Below are 11,677 nucleotides of genomic sequence, written 5' to 3' on the forward strand. Positions count from 1 at the left end.
GAGAGCTAATGTAAGGTCATGAGTGGCCCTATTGAAGCTGAGGAAAGGAAGCATTACATGATGTCTCTTTAGAGAAGGAACACAGTATGATTCCATACACCCAGACTCTGGTGTTCTAAAAAAAAAAAAAAGTGGGTTTAGTAATTTATCAGAAAATTAAAAGCCCTCATTCCTACAATAAAGCCCAGTAGAAAAGAGTAGGTGGTTTGCTAGTCCAAAAGGAATTCAGTTCAAGGATTATTACTGACTAATCCATTTATTAAAAGAAGCTTTCTAAGCACATCATGGAAGGGAGGTAGCCTTTTAAAAAGGAGAGTATCAGGGACTGTATGCTTATCATAACAGAAAGCAATGATAAGAGTTGCTGGTCTGTATTGCTGGCTGTATCCTGTGTTATGCAGGATATTTTGAAAAAGTTAAAGTAATCAGCAATGCCTCCACTCCCCTCTGTATGAGGAGAGAAAGAAGGTAGGCTGGAATAAAGCCTGAAATTCCAGAAGAAGAAAAAAAATAGTCAGAAAGATGTTTGCAGTCTGCCATCACAGAATGAAAATTGTGAAAGATTTACTTCAGTCTTTCAAAATGACAGTGATCTCTCCTTCCTGGAGATTCTGCCTTCAGGTTTCCTTCCATGCAGCCTTGGCAGTCTTGTTCAAGTACTTTTCGTCTACCATTTAAAGCTTTTTGCTTTGGAGACGGGCTGTGTCTTGAATGCCCAAGGTTGCCTCCCTCAAGCCTCACTGAGCTCCTGGGGTGAAATAAGAAGAAATATTGTAATGCTGCAGAGTATACATAATCTTATGGAAAATAATTTCATTGGAACATTTTTAATCAGTTTTAATTACAATAACTCCCTAGTACACATCATAGCAAGATCATAGAGCCAATTTTATGAAACCCTTTGGTATTCCTGGGTGAAATGTGCTATTGCAGGCTTATACTAAGTGCAGCTAGGGCAAAAGGTCCTGATACCACTACAGAAACTTAGAGAGGAACATGTAATTCTTCTGTACGAGAGAAGTTTTAACCAGACTCTTCCCTAATCCCTTGTTGGCTTCTACTACTGAACCAAACCCACCTGCAAAAGTAGAGGACAGTGACACGTGAGACATTAGGAAACCAGGTTCTCCCCAAAGCACAGGCAGTTCAGCCTACTGAGCAATCTGGCCCAGTAAGAGCAGAGGTTCATATCCTCCCTTAACCTCCAGTCACATCACCAGTTAATCTTAACACCTCTGTCATGCTTGTAGAGGCAAAATGCTAATTTTTTCACTCTTGATAATTGCTTTGTTCCTGAGGAGCTTCATTTACAGCGATCCACTTGTCCTGAACATGCCCAGGAGTGAAAACTGAAGACATGCTTTGCTATTCATTACTCTTTTGCTGTAGGTGTGTGTGGAGAGGCAGTATCTGTGCAGGCATTTAGTGGAAAGGCTGGGAGAGAAGATAGACATTTAGGCTCTTAGCTCCTCTGAGCAAAGTGGGTTTTTTTTATCTAGGTTAATGAGGAGCTTCATAAGGCGGCTTTATGAGGTGACTTTGTCTGTCAGTGTCACCTTCCTTCACCTGTCAGACAACTCTCATGGAAAGAAGAGGCCTTGCAACATTAATTATTGTTTCAGTGAAGGAAAGAAGTCTTATTAACATGCTCCCTGCTTTGTACTTTGAAGGCTGAGTCACCCTGGACTAATTCTCCAGGAGGCAGAACGAAGCTGATGAATTAGCATCCTCCATCTCAACTACTCAGCACATAAAAGTCTATCAGGGCATGGCACCAACCCATATCTCCAGTGTTTCTTAAAAGTCAGTAAAAATAAGCAAAGGAGTTGGCACTGTTCTAAAAACAAATATTGAAAGAGAGACAAATGCAAATCTCCACTGCATCACATTCCATCAGTTTTGCTCCTCATGCTGTTTTCCCTTGTCTTCAGGTCAAACCAGTTGCTCTCTGCCCTTTTCACCCTACCTGTAGGCAATCAGCAAGATTTCTTTTGCTGAAAGAGGAATCTCGGAGCTTCTGTGAAAAGTATCCTAGGAAACAGACTGATAGCCCCCAGGGCAAGGAAAGTATGGGAAGTGGAGCCGCAGCAACGGTGGTAATCATAGGAACTCATTGGCAATGATACAGTTCCACTGGTGCCGGAAAATGGAAAGAAAACTGATAAATTGAACACTTCCAGTAAGTATTGTTAGGAAACTAACAATTACAGCACATAAATGTGGAAATGAGGCTTAAATGAACACCCACATGCTCTGCAGAGGTGCTCAGTACCGTAAATGTCTCCTGCAGATGTTTCAAATAAAAATAAGTCTTCAGTTAAAATAATTATTTTAATGCTGTGGAAAAACTGAGCAGGAAGAAATGGTATAAATGAAGGTAAGTCAGCAAAAACAGGTACCAAAACAGGTACCAAAACAGGTTATTAGCTGTATAGAGGGAAAGAAACATTTCCTCATATGAAATGGGGTTGGTTTCCTGCTGCCAGCTTAGGTGCTCACACAGTACTATGAAAAGATAGGGAACTATACAGTACAAGCAATGCATGTTTTAAGCCTGATTCTTCCAGACCTACCTGGAAACACAAGGGCTGAGAACAGCCCTTTGTATTGATTTTAATTCTTTGGCTGTAGGCTTATTTAGCATCTGGGGAAACAAAGAGATTTGCATTAAATATAATTTAATAAAGTATAGCAAAGTGAGTACTGCAGCAAGGTCCTGATCCACAGCTAACGATAAACTAATAAAATTAAACTAATTAGGCTTGGAAACAATACTCATAATCTGATTATTGCACTTTAAACATGAAGGGGAAGACTGCATCAATAGGAAAGGAGTATAGCACCACTATAGAATGCAATGAGATTCAAGGCAAACTCACCATCCAGTTACTTCCAAACCTACCACCTGAGAAGCCATGGTATCTGCTAAATTGCTATATTCCTGATAACCCCGTAAACAACACCCATATTTTCAATACTATCACAAGGTAATATTTGACAAGACAGGCCAAGATCCAAGGGACAGTGTTTGCAGGCAGCCTGAACACATGGAGAAAGCACATATAAGCCATTTTACTAATAGGAGAAAGAAGAAAAAGAGCAGAGCAATCTTCTCCTTGTATTAGCACCATGTATTAGCATGGGTTATCTCCTCTCTGGACTTGATGACATCTCAGCCTACAGTCCTGAGAATGACAAAGCTTGGATTTTTCCCCACCCTCACTACTTCGGTGGGATTCTCTGTTTAGCCACTTATTAATAGCTGAAACAGGTACATACTGCTGGTCTGGTTTGCACTGAAGTGAGTTAGTCCATGTTATTGCCCTTGGCAGTTAATCCACTGTGAGGCCTATCTGGTGGGGTCTGTTTTTTTCCCTCCATCCTACTCTTCATATGGCTGAATCACTGCTGATCGAGTTTCTTCAAGCATACCCCAGACACTTTTCTTAAAACATGCATTTATAAGCTATACAAAGGACAACCTAGTTGATGTATGATCACATTCAAAGTTGATGGAATCAGGTCTAGCCATTTATTAATTTTGAGTCTTAATCTCTTGGGTCAACAGTCTCAGTAAGAAGTTGCTTTCTTTCACTCAGACTAATAGGTAGCTCTTTCTACACTCAGAGGACTGAGAGGAGATCTGAGAAAGCCAGGTTGATGGCAAGATCATGATTCTATTGCCTGAAAACCAGTGGCAAAACTTAAGTTCCTACTTGGGCCCTAGGCTGTGAAAAAAAAAGTGTAGAGCTGGTAATTGCTGTGTACAACATTGCGTCACATCTAACACGGTGTCACCACAGCATGTTGACATTTAACAACAATTAGGTAATAGATGGGTGTTGTAGCAGTTAGTATTCCAGTTTTCATTACAGAAAGATTTTTGCAACATCATTTGTCCACTTTAACAAAACTCTGAGATTAAACAGATGACTCGAACACAAAAGCATCATCTGCCAGCTACTGGAAAAGTCAAAACTTTAATATATAAAGACTAGACTAAAACAGTCATGGTGCTGTTAACAGTGAGGAAAAAATTAGACAGTACTTTCAGTTTGCACTGGGATTGTTCTCCTCAGTTAAACTTTAAATAAAAGCTGATGTCACTAGTCACACTTTGCCAAATCCCAAATGGGAGGTTATGCTTGCAGTCAAGGTTATCAGTAGTAAAATCCTATTTCAAATGAAACTGAGTACTGGAGATAAAAAAAAGAGAAGAAAAATCAGAAAACCAGTACAATTATTTACTGTTCATTTTACCACACAGTGCTAGTTTGGATGCTGAGGAAAACAAATAATTAAATTCCAGTGTAGACAAATTCCCAAATTCATCTGTGTTCAAATTACATCAGTAGCAGATCTATCCCTGACCAAAATATTAGAAGATGGATTTCAGTCTGCCTCCTTCTATTTCCCAGTTTATTCTTTCTTCAATAAAATGAAACGAGGAATGTAGCAAGGTGGTATTTTGGGCTGGGGAAGTTGTTACTGGTTTGTTTGGGATGGTTCAACTCGATGAACATCCAAGGAAATCAAGTAAGAATCCAATTTTCAAGATATGTTTTACTATTGTTATAACAAACTTCTTTTAGTGCAGTATTTGGATATATTTCTTAAACTACCAAACTGATTTTTTTTTAATGTGCTGATGTGACATGTCATTTTTTTTTTTTTTTTTTTCTGCTGAAACAGTGGTAACAGTGGTTAGTGTTTTAAGGCTTTCTCCATGCTCAGAAAAACCACTTTTTTCCTTTCGTAAAGGTTAAAAGTGATCCTTAGAATTTTTTGTGCCATTAACTTCACTTGAGGCTGAATAAACTCCACTGGCAAATGCAAACATCACTTAGGAAACATGTTTAAAATAAGCCACAGTTACAAATCAAGTGCAGCATCTAAAATATGGATGAGTTAAACCGAGAGCTTTTACTCCATTAAATCCATGTTATTTCATCTTCCCAGTTTGTCAGTTTTGTATCTTGGCATTGTAGAAAGGCCAACATTTTTACACTACGTAGAGCTGCTCAGAGTCTGGTTGGGTATAGCAGAAGGTATACAGTTCAAAATGACAAACCCATGCTTCCTAAGATGAATAGTATGAGACCTCAGTGGGAACATAAGCATTAGTTTCTCTGAGATTTACTGTAAGCTGTCAGAGATAGCATCTCAAAGGCAAAGAAAACTTTAGCTTACTCTGTCTTTACATAAAGAACTGCTACCAAGTTCTAGTAGTAGTTTTCTTATCATTGTGAACGGACAAAAATTGCATTTCAGAGATCCCAGCATTTTAGAATTGTCAGACAAATTAGGCAAAAGAAGAATCTGTCCCATAAAAGGCAGGCATCTGGAAGTTATTCTGCTTCAGAGCAAAAAGGAACTCCCTTCAGAATGTTCCTCCTCTCCCCCATGCAGTGTGACATCAAATATCCCTCAGCCTCAGGCATCCAAAACAACCTTTCATGTACCTCCTACATAGTCCAGAAATTGGCTCACTTACCTAGGATTGATTCAAGTCACCAAGGCCCTTCAGATACAGAATTAAACCTGGATCTTCTTCATGTCTATGAATGCCAAGCTGCTGACTGTCATAGGAAGTAGTTTTTCAATTAAGCCTATTAGAGCCTAAATAACATCTTATACAAAATAAAGGGAAAAAATGATAATTTAATGATTAATACACTCATTTTGAAATGCAAAGTTAAGAGACACATCATTAAAATGTAGCTGGCAATTACATTTGTAGGCATTACATAATTAATCACTCAGTGCAGCAGTTCTTTCAGATAAATATTCCTAATAATATTCCTGAGAACATAAAGACGTAACTACTCCAATTAAACACGTACAGCAGTCATACCACCATGAAGTTTCTCTGGAGAGCTAAAATGGTAAATGTTGTAAAGTATTCTTTATTCTGAGGCTGTTCACTCTGCTGGTTGGACTATGAAGCACCTGGGAAGATAAAATGTTCCATCAGAACCAAGTGCATGGGCCTTGGTTACCTTTCTCAGCAGACGTCTGTTGGAAGAAAATCGTTCCTGCAGTGGGAGGAGCCACTCTCCACTTGGAGAAGCACATTTTTTACCACTCAGACAGACCAGAGAAGCCAGCCTCCAACATCTCATTGTATTAATTGGTTTCCCTCCACGTTCAGTTTCCTCAGAACAACACAGTAGGAGGAAGAGGCCATCCAAGGTCCTGTTTTATACTTCATTTTGTTGCAACACAGCTTCAGGTGCTGGCACTAAGCTACAGTCAACATTCAAATTAAAGAGGATTTCTCTGCAAGACAGAAGAATCATTTTTATGCAGGTGCATTTCCTTCAGTTCAACTTCTACAGAAACATTGCAACCCAAGACAGATGTGGAAACGTTAATACTCCACTATAATTTCTGAATGAAAGATCTTGCATACACACTTTATAATACTGTCTTCCTAGAAGCTATGCTGAGCCACAGGAAGTGTAGCAATACAACTAGAAGGCACGTTTGGTTCCGCACTGTCTTAGAAAGCTTACAAGCACAGGATTTAACAAAGACTTCCAAAATTAGCATAGTAAGAAAGTTGCTAATATCATATCACAAAGACGAAGAGAGAGGAGGGAGGAAGAGAGAGATGCTGTACAGGTAAAAACCAAGATAGATCACTGAAGAGTCTCAGGATCTTCCTGGCTTCTTTGTGTCAAAATTAGAGCCTTCATTAATTGGTAATAGTTCAAGGTAAGATGCAGTTTTCAAACTAAAGCAGGCATTCCCCTAAGGATGGAAAGAAGAGTCCACTACCCATTACAGTACAACTACATAAAATCACACTTAATTCTACTTCTTCAATGAAGGCTACGGATTGGCCCATTATGAAAGAAGAGGTTTAAAAGGACGGAAATTAGCATTTACTGCTCACCATTAAGTGTTCCTTTACTGAACAGCAGAGTGACCCCACTTCTCACTTTTTACCTGGTCTGTATGTGTTACTGCATCTTTGAGGGCTTGTTACTCAATTTTACTCTGTTTGAAACTACATGTTGAGAAACATCACAATTAACATTCTTAATCTAAAGTTTTGTCTTGAAGTGAGAAACCTGAAGTACAGATTACATATTTTGATCTTTTTCCATGACTAACAGCCTGTATTTTATTTTGTTTAAGAGATACACTGCATGGGCTAGCATTTTCCAGAGCAACAAGGTAGTCCCCGTGTAATGTGCAAGAGCTCTTCCAGCAAAATAAAATACATATTGAAGTTTTCATTGCCCAGAAACAATAGGTAAGTTGGAGGATGATATTTAATAGAGCACTAATACAATGTAGATACCAGCCTGGGAGGGTAGTGCTGTTGTGAGTGGAGACAGGAGGTCATCACAGAGAGTTCTGACGCCTCAGTGCTTTGAACAACCTGCACCTCTCATTCTTCCTACTCCATTTTCTCTAGTGCCTAATAAAACTGGAAATTAGCCTCTTTAAAAAGCTGCTACAGAGAGTACTAAAAGTGAGAATTCACTATTTAATTCATAAAATGCTGTTGAAAACCTAGTCTTTCCAGAATAGGCAAACCGAATCAAATGGGCAAAAGCTGCAGAGGGCACTGAGCACCCAATGACATTAAATGCATTAAGCTTTTCCCATGAGCTGAGAGAACACAGAGAAAAAGGCCCTAGGCAGAGGTTACACAAATATGTTCCTACACAAAATGTACTTATACATGCAAAATACGTGATTTGCTAGATAACAGCAAGAGATTACCATATATAATTATCACTTGCATGCTTAAGCGCCTCTTTGTTTAGGCAGTCACTACATGCATTGAAATAATTTGCTTACATGTAACTGAAATAATGCAATCTCTGCTCTTATTTGTGGAGCATTTCAGTTATTTATTTGCTTAAATTTATGTAAGGCAACTTTAAATAAACATTAGCTATTTTGTACGAAGTTGAAGATTACAATACAGATTTTCTTTTGAGTGGATGATTTCTCTCCAGACTGAATTTTCTTTTTTTTGGTTTATAATTTCTAAGATGTCTCCATTGGTATATGTCACAAAACATCAAACAAGATCACAACAATCCACTATCCTGACACATGTAGCACATAATTGAAGAGCTGAATGAGCAAGACCTTATGATTAACTTATCAGTCAAGAAAGAACTTCTCCAGGATGTGACTGCAACAGAGTATAGGGGATCTTGGACTACAGCTGTCTATTTAATGTGTTCTGTCAAGCTTACAAATACGATAGTGTTCCAGTACAAACAAGCTGTTGTACGGAAAAGTCTCAGCACTAAAGGTCAGCGTTCACAAAGGAGACAGTTACTTTATTCAAACAAAGGGAGAGTCCACTAGGAGCATCAGTGAGTCCACAAGATGGGTCTCTGTGGGGTCTCTTGACACACAGGGGCATCCAAACAAACCCCTTTTATCCAATTTTCCTGGCCACAAGATCCCTCCTCCTTTCCCCATTGGCTGAGATACTTGGAGGCTACAACTTTCTGACACACCTACCACACAGAACACACAACATGGGTTTACATACATCGCATGTTCATTACATTGTAGTCTAGGCATTGCAGGGTGGAGAATATGTGTAAAGCAATTGAGAATGTGCATTATAGTAAAAGGTCACTAAAATTCAAATTGTGGTTTGTGCAAAATAGGGGTCTCCCTCTTGATACTTCTCATTAGCTGATTGGTCAATACTTAACTTTGCCCTCTCCTTATCGTAAACCTGCACATTTTTGCAAGCATAAGCTTGTTGCACCACATTTTTGTAAAGACAAGTGATAGCTGACATATCACTACTTTGCTTATTCTTTAAAGTTGGCATCACACCTAGTTTGTTGTTACATGGTACAGCTAGGAAGAAAGTGACTGTTCAAATTCAAGAAAGAGTTGAATCAGTAAAGCAAGGTGGGAATTAGGCATGTTTTTTAGCTGCTGGGAGAGTGACACTGGACATTCTTCCAGTTTCTGATGAGGTCAAAGCTCCCACACCCCCAAGAGAGAACCCACCACATTTCTATATGGTCCACAGCTCATGCTGCTATTGGTTGCATGACGATGGCAGCTGGTGTGTATTTATACCTACAGCAGCTACAGAAAAAGACTGCTCTTTCTAAATGGCCTCTGCTAGCCTTGCTTACCTTGCTAACATCCACATAAAGCAGCTGCAGAATTAGAATGAAAAACTGTAATGTGTAGAGACAGGGCCACTATAATATGACTTTCATGGGTGGTGAAAACATAGAGCTAAAGAATTTGGTGAGGAAACTAAGCACTGTTTTCCTAAACATAGGTGTGCAGCCTAAGTCCTCTTTATGGGATATTTCTCTTGCTAAGTGACTTCATGGATCTTGCCTGTTGCCCATCCCCTTTTCATCCTTTTATTTACTAGACTTGGAGTTTTTCAAACTCTTTTGAAGATTCAAGTTTTGTGACTACAAAGACCTTCTCTCTCTTTGCAACCACAGTAGAACAAGTTCACATCCAGTTAACACTTACTGAAAAAAAGTAATTTCACTATTAAATGGTGTCTGGTGACTCAAAACAAGCCATTAATGACTCTATACACTTTTGATGTGCCTGGCTTGCCAAGATGCTGAGCACCCAGCTCTTGTAGTCAGACTTTTGGTGCTATGCATTAAAAAAAAATAAAATCAGCCCAGGTGTTTGTACTCTGAATAGACACTAATAGCTTTGTCAGCCACCAAAGATTCTCAAGAGTACTTTAACCTGATGTTATTGGATTTTTTCCTCAAGTGGCAGTAAAGTTGAAGACTTTCTGGTGTCTGAAAGGGAGACTTGAGCAATTGTTTTGAAAGCTCATTAAAAACAGACAGCCATAAAGGGCTGTTTCCCAGAGACATTCAGACCATTTATCTAGTAAGGTATGAAGGAAACTATTAACCTCAGTAGCTTTTTTACATTCCTGGCCACAGTGTGGTCATGAACTCTGCAAACAACAGGTTTTAATTGCCTTTCAAAAATATGTTTTGATATTTGAACTGCTTAATTGTTTGAACTTCTCTCTTCTTTATCTCACAGGTGCTAGAATCAACCTGAGAGTGATCTCTGGGAAAGTCTAATTCAGATGAAACAGCTGCTGAAAGCAAAATCAACCCAACACTTTTGGTCAAGGATTACATGCATTACAGAATAGTAGGCACAATGAAAAAAATCTCTCTTTCATGTAGGTTTTGAGCAAGGCACTTTTAGAAAGCTAGAAAACCCAGATGATGACTTAAAGCAATCCGTGCTTCAGAATAGAAGGCAGAAGGGTGGGGAAAAAAACGGATTACGTGACATTCCATGCTGACAGCAAAGCAAGAAAAAATTATTTGCCTAAGTATAGAGTTATTGCCACTAGAGGTAGTAAAGAATAAACAAGTAGAAACTAATGAAGCTCTGCTCTCCCCTGAGCCCATGGGAGGTCTTGAACTAGGATTTGTAGTTTGTTTTTTGACTTGTTCAAATTATGTTTAGAAAAAAACACCATCTCCCATGCCCCAAAAGCACCCTTTCTAGCAGAAAACCAGTGCTGCTATTTCCTCTTTGTTTAGAGCTGGTACTGCATCTGAAAGAACCTCTCCTGCCTGCTCTCGAGCAATCATTTCTGGCCCAGCACAAGTTTTCAGTATGAGGTAATTTTAAGCAGGCTATTTAAAAGACAATAGCTAAAATCAAAAGGAAGATGGTTTTAGCTTAGACCCATTTGCCTGCCAGGTTCATTGCACAGGCAACACAAAAATATATTTTACCACTTAGAAAGCAATAACAGGCCAAGAGTCAGCATGAGTGCTCTGAAACAGTGAGGAGGAAAAGTAGTAATGATGGCTTAACGGTCACAACGCTCTGTTGCGAAGGCAATTTCATTTAAGTGAAGGTAACCTGGACAAATGTAGAAAAGTAGATGGATCTTTAAAAGAGGCACAGATGAACTCCAGAAACTGTACGCCAATCTGAACAAAATTAGACTGGAAAAAATGCATGACTAGCAGTGTCAAAAATATACTGAAATTACTTACGGACATGAAGATTCTCCATTATTTACAGACATTAAATACAAGTGGGTTCACTTCCTAGAAGATAGGCTCTAGTTAAAAAAAAAAAAAAGAATTTATAGACTCAAGATGTGTTATTCCTGAAGTACGTTCCACAAACTACAACAGCCCAGGTCACCAAACCAGTCCCATGTGGGGTGGTTATGTTAGAGCTTCACTTGTGAAGAGACATCAGAGCTCACCCTGCAAGGGCCCTACATAAACAGCACCTGCTGCAATTACCTACACCTTACAGAGCTTCACAGAAAAACACCACACTGTCTTACCCTCAAAGATAACGATGTTCCTCTTCAGTTTGATTCTAGTGCAAGGAAAACATTTCTTCATACTGAGTAGGTTGTATTTGCATTAATATGGCATTGAAATTGATATATAAATATGTTAATATTTATCTGATCCTGGCTGGACTGAATGGTAAATTGCAGATATAACTGTCTTAATTGTAAAAGACTTCATGGTGACTTTTCAATTTTTGACAGAACACCAATTATTATGAAAATTAGTACCTTTTGCAGTAGGAAGTCTTAAATTGTAATTTTCAGTTGATGCTTGCTGAGAAGAAATTACAACAGAACAAACAAACTCTTTTGAAATTACAATTGAGATAAATACTGCTAAAAACTGAC

Source organism: Patagioenas fasciata, chromosome 2 (assembly GCF_037038585.1).
Source record: "Patagioenas fasciata isolate bPatFas1 chromosome 2, bPatFas1.hap1, whole genome shotgun sequence".
Lineage (NCBI taxonomy): Eukaryota > Metazoa > Chordata > Aves > Columbiformes > Columbidae > Patagioenas > Patagioenas fasciata.